Source organism: Eurosta solidaginis, unplaced genomic scaffold (assembly GCF_040869045.1).
Source record: "Eurosta solidaginis isolate ZX-2024a unplaced genomic scaffold, ASM4086904v1 ctg00000428.1, whole genome shotgun sequence".
In the NCBI taxonomy this organism is placed as follows: domain Eukaryota; kingdom Metazoa; phylum Arthropoda; class Insecta; order Diptera; family Tephritidae; genus Eurosta; species Eurosta solidaginis.
This window is the reverse complement of record NW_027136894.1, coordinates 262,889-279,681: the sequence shown is the minus strand read 5'-3', so window position 1 is coordinate 279,681 and position 16,793 is coordinate 262,889.

Genomic DNA, 16,793 nt, shown 5'->3' with positions numbered 1-16,793 from the left:
ATCATTGAGATCGGTGGTATATATATTATATACCCCATATAAACTCTCATTTTTGACCCTTTTTTACGGCTAGAAGCTTCAAAATTAGATTTCATCAAATAATTACGTTTACGTCATATATTGTTGAAATACGTAATTCGTAGTCATAGGTTTTACACGCAGACCACAAAAAACCTGAAACTTTGCATCCTCACAGGAGATATTGATAAAAATATAAACCCGGAAAACCTTCCTTTTTTTATTTATTTAAACACTTCTTAACCGATTGTGTTGAAATTTTATCAGGATATACATATATATATGGGGTATATTTAGGTAAAATTGTGTTGATACCCGAAACCCGGTTTTAGAGATATCGGCAAAAATATGAAACCGGTTAACCGTCAAATATTTCATACCCGTTTGTAATTTTTTCTCTACACCACAGTAGTATACCATCAATTGTCTCATCTTGGAATATTCACGCAAGGAAAGTTATGGATGTTTGTGCATGGGGCTATTATACGAAATTTCTGACAAAAATTGGCAATCGTCGAAAAGTGCAGAAAAACATTTTATTTATTTTTTTTAATATTTGTACCAAACTTGTGTTTATTTTCATTTACTTTTAAATAAAAACTGGTTTAAAAAAATACAAAAAAATTTTTTCTGATCTTTTTGACGATTGCCAATTTTTGTCGGAAATTTCGTATATTTGCCCCATGTACAAACACCAATAACTTTCCTTGCGTGAATATTCAAAGATGAGGCAATTGATGGTATACTACTGTGGTGTAGAGAAAAAATTAACAAACGGGCATGAAGTGATAAAAGTAAAATTATAGCTATGCCCATGAAAAAACATGCTCCTGAAAAAAATTTACGCAACCAAGTGCTTCCACTTTTCTGCCTCTACCTTCAAAACTGAAAGGGGCACATTGAATTTTAAGCCCCACGTATTTTTAGTCCCTGATAAGCTATTATGGTGCATAATCCAAATTTCAATACTCAGTTGCCTCAAAAAGCTATAAGTAAAAAACTGTCAATATTGAAAATGACAAAAAAAAGTAGCGCTATTTTGATTGATGATAGTTTTGAGTATTTGAGGGGCATATTAATTTTGCTCATACTTTTAGAATCTCCGTCTCAAAAACAACATTCAGTTTGAATTTCATAGCGTTTCAGCGATGCTTCAAAATTTTATTGAAAAAATTCAAAAAAAAAAAAAAAAAAATCAAGGGTATCGCTTGAAAAAGTGTAAAAATCGACGTTTTTCCCGTTTCGAAGTTCTACAAAAACTTACTATCAACTTTCTTGATTTTTAAATTCATCACATCGGATAGTCAGAAGGTCAAACTTAATGCCCTTGTACTTTTTTCTGGCCTTAAATTTTTTGCCCGTGTTTAAAACCCGAGTATCCAAAAAAGTAAAATATTTTGGGATTTGCCCATATAATAACATATAAAAAAAAAAACATATAACATACAAAAAAAAAAAAAAAAATAACATATACTGTTCTTAAAATTACCTTCAAGAAAGAGTGTCCAAGTTCAATTAAGACTTGAATTTACTTTAACATCCCAGTTTCAACACCCTTTCAATACACTTTTTTTACGAAACTTAAACAAGACTTTTACAAAAGTTCTGAATTAAGAGAAAAAATATAAATAATATTAAATGTAACACCGAAACTAACGACCTCTTATTATGCGTAAGTAAATTTGCCAGCAACTAACTGTAAAAGTGGAAATTGACAACGCGACAAAAGTGTGAAGTTAATAGTAAACTTTTAAGTTCGAAAAATAAGAACAAAAGAATATGTAAAGCGTGCTTGGTTCTTAACTTACCAATAAAGCTGCCAGACATGTATGCGTATGTGTGTACTAAAGCTGCTGTTCATCAAAATTGTGTTCGTTTTTCTGGCACTTATTCTAAGTTCATGTTTCTTAGCCTTTAAGCAGGCGCCCTTGTTGTTTTTGAGTTTTCTTTTGAGTTAACTTATTCGCATAACTTGCTTGATTAGCTTGTTTATGTATTTTACAGTAATAGCTGAAGAAGAAGTAAGGATATATATTCGTTGTTTATAGGGTTAGATTGAAAGGACTGGGTCGAAAAGTTACATTCCTAGTCCGACGCATAATCCACCAATGGCCGCACTGTGATACCATTGACGGTATGTAGAGTTTGGATACTTCTGCAAGATCATTTAAAAACGTGTTACCAAGGACAGCCAACACCATCATATTAAGTGCCTCAATATATCTACAGCTACGGCAGAAAACGTAAAGTTGAACTGGCCGTTCAATAAAGACCTCACATAGACTGAATGTGTCCATAGTGTCACCAAAATTTATTTGACGACAAAACGAAGAACACAAATCAGACGGCAGGACTTATGTTATAGAATAACTCCGTCCTCTTGGCAAATACTAGAAGTTTTCTAGGACCTAGCTTAATTGCTGCCCCGCGATCGGGCAACTCTGCCGCCACTGACAACTGGAGCCTTGTGTAGGTTTCACTACTAATATTTTTGTCACTTAAGATTAAATTTAAGATGTAAACTCGTTTTGTTTGAATGAAAACAATTCACAAGGAAATATTTTATTAATAATTCAACCATTGAAAATTTTTGAAATATAACAAATCAAAAAAATTAAAATTAAATTATTGAATAAATGATGAATTCACAAAGTATATAAAGTTAAAGTAAAACTAATAATATATTAAAAAGAACCTTACACCTTGACCTGGCGAGCCCAGAACACAAACACAGAACGTGCTCAACCGGTTCTTCCTGCAGCTCGCACTTAATACATCTGCTGTAATCGACGAGGCGTAACTTAAAAGCATGTGACACCAGAAGGCAGGTCGTCCAGTTAGTATTAGTTTTCTTTCTTCAGAGATATGAGCCACTAAGCGTACTGTTCACGTATTTCCTGTTTGATGGCTTATATGCAGCTTCTGTCTCCTTTTGATTTCTCCCAAACGTATTTGGACGTCTACCGTTGATTCAGCGAGTGCTGCATCCTCCTATGCCAACTTATCGGCCTTTTCGTTACCTACTATCCCTTTATGAGGTGGAATCCAGTAAAGATGTTTGGTTTGGCATGAGCGAAGTTTTTCCAATGCTTATTTGCATTCCAGAACACTTCTTTATGAAGTACTGTGTGAGATTATTGCCCTAATCACCGCCGTCTGACTATCAATATATATATATTGACTCTACTGCAACTTAAGCACGCTTCCTTCGAAATAATTTCCGCCTGAAAGACGCTGCAGTAATATGGCAGCCTGTAGGATCTACTTATTTCTGGATCAACACAGTAAACAGCGGAACTGTCCGTTTCCGTTAATTTGGAACCCGCGGTATACACGTGTAAATAATAGACTAGAGATGAATATAAGAGCTTAGGGTCTCTAATCTTGTATCAAAAAGTTGAGAAAACACACTCGCTCTCTCTACTCGTTGAACTTCATCTTATAGTGGTATTATGGTCAGTGACGTTTCCCTTAGCAGTGATACATTTTTCGAAGTCACCAGCTTACGATGTGCCTCAGTGTATGATATAATGATATTTAATTACATTAAGTAATCAATAAACTTAAAATTATATATTTTCTTCACTACTTAAGCCTTTTTCACAAATTTATTTAATTCACTTAAGCCCTTGAAATAATATGTTGTGTGCTTTGAAGCGTTCAAACGAAATTTTAAGAATGGGGAAATAGCCAAAAAGCGAAACGAGAGAAAGAAGCCAATGCATTTGCTGGCGAAGAAAATCTTTCGATTAGCGGAAACGAAATTTAATTGAAATTTTTAATGACAGCAAGTAGAGCATACGGTCAATGTGGAGAAACTAACAATTGGCGAAAAGGAAAGCAGAATATTATCAAATTTAGTGAACTGGATATCTGTGGTTGAAGTGGTTGGCCATTGCTGGAGTCTACAACATGCTGATAACCACATTTGCGAGAATGCAAAAAATTTCAGCAACAATTTTTGATGCCTTTTTTGTTGCAATTACAAAAAAGACCGCAAAACACGCTTGTTGTATGTAAGGAAAAAAGGTGAAATACAAAAAACAAATAAGAAAGTTTAAGTTTGGGTGAAACCAAACATTAAATACACAGCTGTGTACTTGAAACGCTAAAGTGGACATGGTCCTTAACCGATTTTGATTATATTCACTCAGTCTATAAAATTTGGCAGAGATAATGTCGCTGCCAAATTTCAATGTAATATCTTTAACGACTTTTGATTTACGGCTTGTTAAACTTCCAAATTTTCTCCTTCTAAATGTAGGTGGTGCCACGCCCATATTCCAACAATTTTTGGAAATTATGTTTTGCGTCATAAAACCAATCCACCTACCAAATTTTATTAGCTTAGCAGGACTCGTTTTTTAGTTATCTCACTTTTTCTATTTGTCTAAATTTTCGATATCAAAAAAGTAGGCATGGTTATCGTGCGATTTCGTTTATTTTCAACACCAATCTATTCTGGGTCCAGATAACTACGTATATCGAAGCTGGTGAAAACATCTCAATATTTGCTCAAGTTACCTTATTAGCGGACAGACAGACGGACGGAGGGACATGACTTAATCGAATTTTTTTTCGATACTGATGATTTTGATATATGGAAGTCTATATATATCTCATTTTCTTCGCACCTGTACAACCAACCGCTATCCAATCAAAGTTATTGTATCCTATGTACAAGTACAGCTGAGTATAAAAAACAAGTAAGGAAGGCTAAGTTCGAGTGTAACCGAACATTACATGCTCAGCTGAGAGCTTTGGAGACGCAATTGTGTTTTTCATGGATGCATACAAATGGTAATACTAAAAAGTGGAGCAACTGGCCTTTGCTATCTTTCTTGAGCTATCAATTCGTTTTATTTGAATATTTTTTTTTTTAAATATTTAAAGAGTATTTTAAAAGGGAGTGGGCCTTAGTTCTATAGGTGGACGCCTCGAGATATCGCCACAAAAGTGGACCAGGGGTGACTCTAGAATGTGTTTGTACGATATGGGTATCAAATGAAAGGTATTAATGCGGGCTTTAAAAGGGAGTTGCCCTTAGTTGTATATGTGAAGGCTAGCGCTAATTTATTTATATATGTAATACCACGACAGTATTCCTGCTATGATTCCAAGGGCTTTTGTGCTGCAGAACTTTTCCATTTTAAAAAGTTATTTCTAAAGTTATATTTTGCGTAAAAGAACCAATCCAATCACCATGTTTGAGCCCTTTTTTTCGGATTTCATATAGAATTATGGCATTTTTTTTCTTTTTAGAAATTTTCGGTATCGGAAAATAGGGCGTGGTCATAGTCGGATTTCGCCCATTTAGTTCAAATAAGTACGTGAACTAAGTTCAGTAAAGATATGTCGATTTTTGCTCAAGTTATCGTGTTGACGGCCGAGCGGGAGGACAGGCGGTCGACTGTGTATAAAAACTCTGCGTGGCTTCAACCGATTTCGCCCATTTTGACAATTATCGTCATAGAAGCTATGCCTTTACCATATTTCATAAGGATTGGTAAATTTTTGTTCGACTTATGACATGAAAAGTATTCTAGACGAATTAAATGAAAAAGGGCAGAGCCACGCCCATTTTGAAATTTTCTTTTATTTTTGTATTTTGTTGCACCATATCATTACTGGAGTTGAATGCTGACATAATTTATTTATATACTGTAAATATATGCAATTTTTGTTAAAATTTGACTTAAAAAATTTTTTTGAAGTGGGTGTGTTCGTCATCCGATTTTGCTAATTTTTATTTAGAACACACACAGTAATAGGAGTAACGTTCCTGCCAAATTCCATCATGATATCCTCAACGACTGCCAAATTATAGCTTGCAAAACTTTTAAATTACCTTCTTTTAAAAGTGGGCGGTGCAACGCCCTTTGCCAAAATTTTACTAATTTTCTATTCTGCGTCATAAGGTCAACCCACCTACCAGGTTTCAACACTTTATCCGTCTTTGGTAATGAATTATCGCACTTTTTCGGTTTTTCCATATTTTCGATATCGAAAAAGTGGGCGTGGTTATAGTTCGATTTCGTTCACTTTAAATAAATAGATGAGTGCCCAGGAACTTACAAACCAAATTTCATTAAGATACTTCAAAATTTACTCAAGTTATCGTGTTCACGGACAGACAGACAGATGGACGGACGGACGGACGAACATGGTTAAATGAATTTCTTTTTTCGCCCAGATCATTTTGAAATGAAATGAAATGAAATGAAATATATGGAAGTCTATATCTATCTCGATTAGTTTATGCTGTTATGCGAACAAAATTAATACACTCTGTGAGCTCTGCTCAGCTGAGTATAAACAGAAACAAATTAGAAAGTCCAAGTTCCGGTGAAACCAAATATTATATACATAGTTGTGTGCTTGAAACAATATTTTAGGCATGATCTTTAATCAATATTGATTATCTTCACTCAGTCTATATAATTTGGAAGGATAATGTCTCTGCCAAAGTTCAATGTAATATATTGGACGGCTTGTTAAGTTTCCACAATTTCTTCTTCTAAATGGGGGTGGTGCCACACCGATATTCCAAAATTATTCGGGCGTTTATGTTTTGCTTCATAAACCCAATCCACGTACCAAATTTCATTAGCTTAGCGAGATCCTTTTTTGAAGTATCTCATTTTTTCTAATTTCTTAATTTTCGATATCGAAAAAGCAGGCGTGGTTATTCTCCGATTTCGCTTATTTTCAATAACAATATAATCTAGGTACAGATAATTCCCTATATAGAATTTGGTGATGATATCTCAATATTTTCTCAAGTTATTGTGTTAACGGATGGGCATACCGACAGACGAACGGACGGAGATGTCTTAGTAAAATTTTTGTTCGATACTGTACAACCAACCGTTATCAAATGAAAGTTATAATACCCCGTGTACAAGTACAGCTGGTTGTAAAAAAACATTGCCGATAATTGCAGTGTGTCATACCATAACTATACATTCTGTCGAGTACAATCCTTTGAGTATAACGAATTTGTTACGCCAGTACAACAACAAGAAACATATTGTTGATTTAAGTACTATGAGTCAGATGGCGGATGAGCTGGCACGGCGTGGAGCGGCTCTTGATGTCTCAGGAGCGAAGGAGGTCCTTGCACCCCCGGGACTCATCAAGGGTCGCATCTCCCAGCACTGGTTGGGTGAGGCCAACAATAGGTGGACTCGGTTGCGGACCTGTAGAGTTTCCAAGAGCATGTGGCCACTATATAACGAAAAACGATAGGTAGCTTTCCTTAAGATGAACAGAAGGGATATATCCAGAGTAGTTGCGGTGCTCACGGGGCATTGGACAATTGGGGTACATGCGGCACGGATGGCTCTGGAACACAATACCTCCCGTCGCAGCTGCAAGCGTCAGGAGGCGGAGGAAATGGTTAAGCATCTGCTGTGCGAATGCTCAGCACACTGTCGATGCAGAATAAAGTTTATTGGAAAGCCCTTTTGCGAAAGCCTCCCAAAACTCAAGGATGTTAGGGCGGGAGAGCTTCTCAAATTCACAAACTCCACGGGATGGTCATAGGGGGACGGGTTTTTCCCTGAGGCGCAAGAAAATGTTCATTAGTATTCTTACAACACCCTTTCATTGGTTAACTCACGAGTTTGTGGTATCAAAACGGCACATGAGCGCTAATTGGAGTCAACTGGGACCCGCCACTCCAACCAACCAACCAACCAACCAGATCAATGCCAGGAAGCAACACCTTTTAAATACCCCGATACTGTTAGGTTGCCAGCAGCAAACAGTGTTTTCATCTACCATTTGATTTTGGCCTTTTTTGGCGCTTGCATGATGTTGGTGTATTCCTCAGGCCACGACAGCTTGAAGCACAATAATTGTGTCTGTTTAAAGATTGTCATTGAAGAGAACTTATGTGGCTCACTCTTATTCAACTTTGGTTATATTCATTTGGTTATAAAAATGGTTTAATAATATACTAGGCTATGAATTAATTTTTAAAGCAATTACATATATACAATATACATCAATTACAACTGTTTGGATTATAAGTTAAAAATGACTTCAAGAATTTTCTTCCGTTATTGGGGTTGCAACCCGCACCACTGCGCCAAGCTATGGTGACAGATGGTTTTATTGTGGATGATTATATGCTCAAGCTTGCAACAGAAGAGTTTTTCATTGCCTGTTTTTGTGTTTTACCTATAAATAGATCCGGTACGTACCGGTTACAACCATCGTTAAGGTACAAGCCAGACCATTTCGGGAACGATTTAATATGCCACCTTGTGCCCTCCTGAGCCATTCCGCCGCAGCCTCCTAGGTATGTGAAACTTGGGGTTGCGAGAGCCTCGCCTGCTAAAGAAACTGGATTCTTCACGACAATTGGGTTGATTTTACTATGCCCCTTGTAGGTATAGTTGAGCACAGTGCGCACAATTTTTAATTCTACTATCACCAAGTTTTAAGTGATGCCCAATTAGGCTTGGCTGTGCTCTTGCCGAGTCTGAATAAACATGTAGGTCCGCAGTTAAATCTTTAGTAGCAAAGGAATTGAAAAAGTTGGAGTTGGGGTTCCAGATAAATTCTCAACAGAGAAGCAAGCAGAGAAGTTACATGCAGCGACAACATAAGAAGTGAATGTAATGAAAATTTGCTCCTATGAATTTGTTTAGGAAGTTTATCGGGGTTATTGTAATGCTCTAATTACGGCCGCATATTGGCGCGATGTAGTAGTGACCATCGGAAAAAATACTGCTTTTGGAAATGACTAACAACTTTCTGACGGAGCGACTTTCGCACTTGGCGCATGCTTCGAAATCTTTTAAATTATTAGGGAAGACAAAGTCAAACCATATTAACGGCTTGGTAAACATTTGTTTGAGAATTTTGTTACGGCTCTGAACTTACGCTGCAGTCGCGCCGAAACGTTGGTCATTATAAAACATCATACTCAAGGTATTTGTATGCGAGGCGGTCGTTAGCTTAATGCTATGGACGTATATATCAAAAATTTGCTACATTTGCACGTCTACGTCGTAAAAAAGGTTGCCGAGAACTTGGTCGTTGATAGTGCCATGTTATAAAACACCTTTCAGTGTAACCTCATTTAGTAGTGTCCAGGGCTCATGGTCCGTTAAAGCAGCGTGCAAGATAGCTCAGAAACGGTTTTTCTGAGCAGATGCGCGCCTCTGCAGTGAATTGTCAACAATTGGAGTATATTTGTGCTAATAGTTGCCTTGCAGAAGCCGAAGGCGCAAATAAAGAAATTACTGCAACTGCACACGGTGTATGGAAGTCGCAATAGATTAAATGTAGCTATACAATGCGGAACCACCGTTTGAGCAATAAGAAAGAACAAAACATTACATCAGCAATTCATTTAGCTTTGATCATGGATGTATTGCCTGGCTTTGCCAAGGCTTACACTGTTTAATAGAGACATTTCTTTCCCGCTTTTTTGGCTAAATTTATCTCAAAAATGCTAACTAAGAAAAATGCCTTACTAAACTCTTTGTTTAACTTTCAAATAGAGATGACGTTTCCATTTTACTATTTTCTATTTCACAAATGGCGGCCACCGTGGTGTGATGGTAGCGTGCTCCGCCTATCACACCGTATGCCCTGGGTTCAACTCCCGGGCAAAGCAACATCAAAATTTTAGAAATAAGATTTTTCAATTAGAAGAAAATTTTTCTAAGCGGGGTCGCCCCTCGGCAGTGTCTGGCAAGCGCTCCGATTGTATTTCTGCCATGAAAAGCTCTCAGTGAAAACTCATCTGCCTTGCAGATGCCGTTCGGAGTCGGCATAAAACAAGTAGGTCCCGTCCGGCCAATTTGTAGGGAAAAATCAAGAGGAGCACGACGCAAATTGGAAGAGAAGCTCGGCCTTAGATCTCTTCGGACGTTATCGCGCCTTACATTTTTTTTTTTTTTTTTATTTCACAAATGAACAACAACAATTAATTGCTGAATATTACAAATTTTTGCACATTTATTATCGACGCTTATGCTTTCAAGGAATTCTCAGAACAAAAAACAATTGTTCAAGGAGCATAATTTGTATCACATACGCATACATACTTAACGTGGTATAAAAAGTTGCATATCGTGTACGTGTACAAGTCTCTACCTTTAAATACGGACGTAGTTTGTGCATGAAGTTGATTTCTCAGATCAAGTTTTCAAATTTTGTCCTGAGCACAATCTGTAAATTCCACATCCATTCACCTAGTCAAAATTTGTTGCCCCTGTTTGTATGAAGACATTAATTGCTTTCTTTATCTTCCTTATCTGCTTTCTGTATATATTTTCTTCATTTGTTCGTAATCTACTTCATTATTAACATTCTTTGACAACTGTAAAAACAAGATAAGAAAAAGCTTTAGTACCAGATAATAATGAGGCTATATTTGTAATATATAGGCTTAAGTCTACGGAAATAGTGTTTTTAAATTAACTATGGCTCGCCCATTGCTATTTGTAAAGATTTTTGTCGGCTTCTTATCGATAAAAATCGATACCAATCGATTATCGGCTTACTATCGAAAGCAAAGTTATAGTCGAATTTTCGGTCTCTTACCCACGGGTTACAGATGTATCATCGACTTAATGTTATATGCTCCATTAAAACCTATGAGTCATTGACAACAAATCGATTGCGTGCCGATAAAAAAATGGTAACACTCCGATAAGAAATCGATAACTTTTCGATTACAAATATAAAACTTTTCGGTATCAAATCGATAACTTTTTGTTTATATGACCATGACTTTTCGATAAATAATAGATAATTTTTAGATATTAAGTCGATAACTTTCCGAAAAAACCGCCTTTAAGTAATCGCCAACTATTCGAGAACAAATTGATAACTTGAGATTACAAACTGATAGTTCAACGATACATTTTGTTATATATTGTGGCGAATGTTCGCAATTTCGATTAGTCACTGTGATGCTAGTAAATAAAAGTACAACAACAGCAAAGTAAGAAACCACACATATGTACATGTAAACATCTAAACGAGCAACCAAACATACCTGCAAACCGTTAAGCTAACAGCAAAGAGAATATTTCACACTCATACATGTAGACATCATATAAAGCAGAATTTATTACTCACACATACACACGCATATAACTAGAAGATAAAACGTGAATATCAGATACATACAGATAAATAAATAAGCAGCTGTTCGAGAAGGTTGTTTGTGAAATGTCTAGACCCTTGGAGATATATCCGAACGAAGCAACAGAGAGTATAAAAGCGGCGCAAGCTGAGGAATAATCAATCAGTTTGGTTTAAACACGATATTAGTGATGTATGCGATAATTGTAATTGTGAAGTACAGAGCAGTCTAAATGAAGAAAGTTTTGCTAGACTGAATATTTGAGTTATTTATTCGACAGTTCAGAGATTCGCAAGTTAACAGGAGCTACAAAATAATCAGGAATTTTCCAAAATTCGTGACAATATAGAACTTTTTGAAAATAAAATTAAAAGATAAACAAACAGATAGTGCAACGATAACAAATCGTCTATAGGAAATGGATAACACAATAAATACAATACAGTCGATAAAAACCGATAACTCAGCGATAAACAACTGTAAGTATTTCGGTAACAAACTGATAATGCGCCATCCCGGTTCGCTTCCGACTTTTGTTTTGGTCCGGTTTTGACTTCCAACATTCCCTGTTCGTTTCCTAAGATGCCTTGACGTTCCCTTCCTTGCCTTTCTTAACTTGCCTTATCTCATAAGCAACGTTGTTATCATTCACATCGACATAGCTATTATTATATTGCTGTCTTTTCTTATCCTTTTTCCTCTTTTTCTATTTCATCTCTTTTACATTTACTGCTCTTATTTTGCCATTTAACCTTCTCTTTTATGTATCATCGATTTGTTTTTGGTCTTCGTTAATTTCGGTTAACTGTTTTATTATCTGATTTCGCTCACATCAAATCTACCACGTACATTGTTCCCAATTCACGCTTTAGTATAATAACTTTAATTACGTTTACACAAGCTAATATACTTATAGGATGGAGGATTTCTTGAGGCAATTTGCTCAAGCCTCGCAGACTAATTTCGACTAATTTCTAAAAGAGATTTTACATGAAAGCTATACCTCATGGAAGATCTGAAATTTCCGATGGTCAGAGGAGAGCTAACTGAAGACACTTTCATTACCACCATACAAATAACCAGACGAGGAATCAAAATCGCAGCCTTTGCTCTTCGTCGATGCAACAGGTAGAAAGCCCCTCACATACGGGACTCATCTAAAATATAAAGTGATAGAAGCATTGCCTTTGTACTCGAGTCCTCCAAGATACATTGACGACAATTCGCATCATCACATCATTTCCTGTCGCCTCCTTTAAGATGTGAACGCACGAGTAATTTTTTCCTATGTTTGTTAATTTAATTGTAAAGCATTAAATATTGAATATTTTATCAAATAGGCACACAGGGATCTAATTCTAAGACAAAATGCATGTTGAAACAGTTGGTATATGAAAAAATTAGACGCTTAGTATAAGTATGCTACAATCCCAAAATGGCATTCCATTTTGCCATCCGTATTCGGATGTAGTGATGTGTAAGCATTTCGTACAAATGCAGACATTACTCATACGCCCTGGTGGGCAAACAAATTACAAATCGTTTATGGAAGTGCATACATACATACATATAGGAGCTTGGTAGCACGAAGTTTATAAATGTTATTTTTGCACATACACATTCACATATTTATATCTTTATTCTTGTATCGTTTGAATTATATGTGCTTAATTTAATATTAACACGCTAAACAAATATTTCTGCCATCTTTTACTACCATTTTTATAGTCGCCAAATTTATATTTAACGACTTTAAGTGCACCTCTTTCCAGAGGTTAATGGTTTCTTACGATTCACTCTGAGTTCATTGCTTTTTATTTCTGTGGGAGTAATAAAGATGTGGAAATGAATAAACGTGCATTTAAATGTATGTGTACTAATTGGATAGCTCGAAAATGAAGGACCTGCCGGATAGAAATTTTACCTTTTAATCGGTATGCGGATAACTATAATCCGGCAGGTTAGGTTCGCTTATCTCTCTTTAGATGGCTACTGTAAAACGTTGCGTGATCTGATCGAAATCATGCCCTGTTGTACGTAACTCCCTTCTTGTAAGGCGATAATATCTGTTTTAAGGTTTAAGTTATAGTCCGTGGTACCTTTGACATGGTCGTGATAAAAATAACATAAAAGTCGGCATGCTGTAAACCCATATATATCTCCCCTACATATAATCTGATGTTTTAAGTACAATGATTTTGAGCCGCACCAACTTCATCTGCTCTAGGGCCAAAGGTATAATCATCGTTAAGTGAATTATGACATAAGTTTTCAGTTGTTGAATGCGCATAAAATAATACCAACATTGAACGAATTAAAGGCTACCATAAACATACAGCTAATAACGATGAAGTAAAAAAATAAATGTAAGGCGCGATAATCTCCGAGGAGATTTTGGGCAGAGCTTGTGTTCTAATTTGCGTCGTGCTCCTTTTTTAATTTCTTCCTACAAATTGGCGATACGGGAACTATCTGTTTTATGCCGACTCCGAACGGCATCTGCCAGGCAGATGAGTTTGCACTGAGAACTTTTCACAGCAGAAATACTCTCGGAGTGCTTTCTAAACACTACCGAGTAGCGACCTCGCTTAGAAAACTTTTCTTCTAATTGAAGGGGTGTGAACCCAGGATATTCGGTGTGGTAGGCGGAGCACGCTACAATCACACCACGGGGTCGCCGCAATAGCACGCATATATTTATCGATTTTAGCAACAAAAAAGTTTTATATAAATCTACGATATGCTATGAAAATATTCCAATATTTGACCACACAAAATACCGCTACGTGAAAGCCAAGGTGGGCCAAAATATAGTTTCATTTTTTTCCCGTTTGGCAAAGTAAAAACATTTTTAATCAAAGTAGCACGTCAATTGACGTAATAAAAATTGATTGAACTTAATACCAATTCTTATGTAGTATCTCGACTACAAGGAAGCCTTGCTTAAAAAAAAATTAAAATCTTCAACCCCAATAGCTTTTAAATGAGTCAACTAAGCGAAAAATCACTTTACGTCTTCTAATCAGCGTTGCCATCTAAACTTTTTTCAAGCTAGATTCAGTTTTTTTTTTCAGCTAGGCTTGAAAAGTTGCGATTTAGCTTTAAGATTTTTTCAGCTTTTTTTTTAAGTATTTTTTATACCTTTTTAGCTTTTTCCAAATTTTAGAAAATCTATATAAGAAGTTTTATGTATATACAAATTTAAATTTTAAAAAAGTTTGAGGGTCTAAAGAACGGATAATGTTGGCATTATGGTAGGCAGAAATCGAGGCGTTGTAACTTAATTAAGGCAACAGCAACCTAATATCATTTTCGTTCCGTGTGTTTGTCACTCTATTCTATGACTGCTTCATCTACTTCGAAATCGAATTTTTGATTTCAGAAACATTTAACTGGTTTTCTAAGTCCGCATGTAGACAAAAGAGCTATGCAATAATACGTATATGCTGGCTAAAACGACGGACTCGAGCCGCTGCGAATCGCATCCACACGAATGGGATAACTCCTTCTTTTTCTGTACTTTTGGCAATAGGCATAATATTTATTTGAAAGATACCATTGTGGTAGAATATAACAACTTTATTATTGTGGACCAACAAAAACAAGGCCTTATTAAAAGAAACTACTTGCTGTATTTGGACATTTTATATAAGGCTTATACAAATATAGCCCACTTAATATCAAGTTTACATAAGCTGTTATAATAACAAGGTTGAATAAGGATTGGTGTACAATAACTAGTATAACCTTATTATAAGTTTTATTGCACATATAAATCTGCTTGGACTTATAATAAGTCACCATATGACTTTAAATTCCTTTATTCATATTCATAATAATCTATTTCAAAACTTTACTTAACCGGAGGTCACTCACCGGAAGTAGTTTAACCAGCCCAGAAAGTATAATGAAAATATTCACTTCCAAAAATTCATTTACCAGATATCGTTTGGAGTCGGTGTACAACTCATACCAAAAGTTTGAAAAAGCGGTTCTTAGACAGTGTGGAATGTAAAGTTTACATATTTCGTGGGTTCCTTAAAAGGACAAATAGTAGATTTCCTTATTGAAAATAGTTTTATCGGCATCCTTATTTTGCAAATAAAAAACCATTTACCTCAAACATATTGCGAAAACTTATAGACTATAATGAAGTTTTTTATCCTGTACTTTTTAAATTAAAACACAGATAGCATCTGCTAACAATTTTTTTATCTTTTATGAAATTGTAGTAATTAATTAATTAAAATTTTTTATTTTGTTATGTCTTTTATGAAAAAAATTAATGGAACGCATAGAAAGTTGCCTTAAACTTTTAACTTTTTTTCTTAGCCTTAAAAATTTGTATTCGGCTTTATTTAGCTTTTTATTTTTGTCAATCTAACTTTTTTTCTGAAAAGTTCTGGCAACACTGCTTCCAATTTTCTACAAGAATATGTCACCTATATCGGCTGCTAGTTTCACAACACTCTTTTTAATAACCTTTTCAGACTTAGGGCATTCTTCAAAGAAATTCTGAAACAGCGCATTTCTGAAGCGTTTTATCTGTGTGAGTTTTTGGATAGGCTGCAGAAAATTACACTCAGTATTCCACTAATATCAGTACACTTTCTTTAAAAAAAGTCTTAAATTTCCCCTGCAATTTCTATGGGAAATGGAAATCTCGATGATGCATCTGTTTACATTCTTTGATGTTCACACAGAAAAAACAATAATTGGGATTTTGCATTATAAAATCTTTCAATCATATTACATATTAATTTTTATTTGAAACTAGCTTATGCTTGTGGGTTTTACTCCACGTTTCTATAAAAATATGCAAGCTACGCGTAACTGCCCATGGGTAAAGCATGAGTTGGTAAGATTGACTTCTGCTACAGCTAATGACTGTTGTTGTATGATATATTCATATTTGTAACAGGATTTCCCTCATGTAGGTGAGGTTGACAATTGAGTTGCAGATTGGCCTTGAGCTTCATTGATAGGGATAGAAAATTTGAGGCATTTAAAATTGATCGGTATCAATGGAATCCTTGGTTTTAAAATTTATTGTTTTCGAAATTTTCCGATAAAATGAGTTGCTTCAAAGACATTCGTAAAAGCTCTGTGATGAAAATCCTTGTCCCACTACATAAGCGCGGAGAATCGAAATAACGAAGCATAAATATTATGATATTATGGGCCCTTTTTTAAGGATCAATCGATGAGGAGAAATTTCTGATGGCTCAAAAGAACAAATAAACTCAATCGGATATGCACAGCTTAGGACTCTTCCACGACTGTGATAATAGATAGTTGTCTTGGTTCTAGTGATATTAACATCCTCATTTTAAGGTGCTTAAAATGCCTTTTCACAAAGCCATTTATAGTTTGTAAAGATAGATTCAATATTTTGAAGAAACATTAGCTATTAAAGCTTCAAGTGATGTCATAATTTCTCAAAAACTTGCAGGAAAAAAGCAATCTGTTAGTAAAGAAATAGGAATTTTGCCATAGTTAATTTCAAGAAGTTGTTTACCAAAAGCGGCTGCTGAAGTGTTTCCGCCAAAATGACCTCTCATATTTCTAAAGAGAGTAAATATTTGTACGTAAAGCCATCTAAAAGTAACTAAAATAAAAATTAAATAAAAATAATAAGAAGCCTATATTACTCCCCCTTCAAGAA